General features: G+C 35.5%; 1 long non-coding RNA gene across 3 annotated transcripts; it reads right to left on the reverse strand.

Moving 5' to 3' along the window:
* Positions 1–1,586, reverse strand: LOC143461181 (uncharacterized). Of its 3 annotated transcripts, XR_013118020.1 has the most exons (5): positions 1,269–1,586; positions 1,118–1,199; positions 981–1,016; positions 683–853; positions 1–556 (listed from the first exon to the last, which is right to left on the reverse strand). It is a non-coding gene; the product is annotated as an uncharacterized LOC143461181 (long non-coding RNA). The 3 variants fall into 3 exon arrangements; XR_013118017.1 differs by having other exon boundaries at positions 1,118–1,586; XR_013118016.1 differs by having other exon boundaries at positions 981–1,586.
* Positions 1,587–1,807: the final 221 nt, after the last annotated feature.

The raw sequence follows: 1,807 nt of genomic DNA on the forward strand, positions 1-1,807 counted from the left end.
CCATGTGAAATTTGCAGAATAATAACATTTTATTGGAGCTAGGTGGATGCATATACAGGGAAAGTAATCCCACAAAAAATTCTCAAAGTAATGCAATATTGCAAATCATTCCACTAATCACACAGTATTCCATACTTCAATAAAGATAGAGTACAGTTGCAAAGTATCAAGATAACATGATATAAAAAATGCTGCAGATAATGAACGCGAAACAGAAATTTGAAAATGAATGAAACAGAAGATAGTAAAAAAATAACTCAAACTACACAAGTTCAAGGAAAGGAAAGGTTTGAAGATCGAGGATGCCATTGACAGGGGAAAGTGGAGGCGTCGCTGCAGACAATGGTCGACCCTGAATTTGTTTCGGGATGAAGACCAGGCCTGAACAACAGGCGAATGAAAGATGATGATGAGACACAAGTTCAAGCATATTCAAAGTTGGTAAATATAATTTTCTTTCTTCTTCTTTTGGCTGTCACTGGCAATTATACTATTTTTTGAGGAGAAGTGTCGGAATCTGAGTAATAAGTTCTTTCTCTTCGTTTCTTGGGCGTGCCTAAAAATATAACACGCACTTCCTAAGTCTGTTTGTACTAAATGACGCTATATTTTTTTGGAAAACAAACAGGTAGTAAAAGCTTAATGGTAGTGTGAAACTTCACCCAAATCCATACTAACTTACACAAGGATAAGTCAACTCTTGTAGCCAAATAAAACTGTTTGTCTGGAGGCCACCAAGCTAGACATTTTTTGCCCATTTTTATGTCAGCAAGTGACTGAACATCATTTCCCGAAACAAATCTGATGTCCAGGATAATTCGGTCATAGGTGAATTTCACTCTTATGACGTTAGCTATTTAGATATAACAAAACAGATTTTAGGCACATTGTTACGGAATGAAAGACCAACTTTGGTTAATGTTTTAATTTCAGTAAGAAAGCATAGCTATAAATAACCAATAATCACGTAGATACGATACCTTCAGAAAAAGAGATAGCAACACCTTTCGTTGGGCCTAAGAAACAGAAGGATTTTTTCTTTGAACCGATGAAAACATAAACAAAACAGACTTTTCCAGAACAGCAAACAATATTCACTAACTTAACACACACCTACCTATAAATGTATCCTGACGTATTTACTAATTCAGTTTTTAACAAACTTGATTCTTCTTGTGCCTGTCTGCCAGTGACTGCACCTGTTTAAAAAATGAGTATATTAATTTAAACAATTTAATATTTATCACCATCTTCTGTGAGATCTCTACCTATTTGACAATCGCTTTTGTCAGTCACGTTGGGAACTGGCTCTACAAAAGACAAATAAAAACTTTGCTAAAGATGATAAACCATAACAGGCATATAGGCTACTATAACACTAAACGAAAAAAAAATACCATTGTACCATTGTTTAGCGTCGCCAGGTAGTGAGGTAGGCATACCTGGTGCTGTCATGTCCTTCACCTGCAATTTGTTGGCATAAAGTCTGATAAATTTTTGTGGGATACTTTATATCAGAGGTCGGGAACCTATGGCTCGCGAGCCAGATGTGGATCTTTTCACGACGGCATCTGGCTCGCAGATAAATCTAAACTGGCATTTCTTAGCTCGATTGTTACGAATAAAACTTTTTCTGTAATTTTAAGTCGTATTAACAGTAAGAAAGATGTTATTGAAGAGTAAATTCAGGCATTTACCGTAGTCTAAAGTTGTTGGTTTTGCTTAAAAACGCACACGTTAGTTGCATTAATTGTTGATAAATATTATATGGCTCTCACGGAAATACAATTAAAAATATGTAGCTTTC

This window comes from Clavelina lepadiformis, chromosome 1, assembly GCF_947623445.1.
Source record: "Clavelina lepadiformis chromosome 1, kaClaLepa1.1, whole genome shotgun sequence".
Classification (NCBI taxonomy): Eukaryota; Metazoa; Chordata; class Ascidiacea; order Aplousobranchia; family Clavelinidae; genus Clavelina; species Clavelina lepadiformis.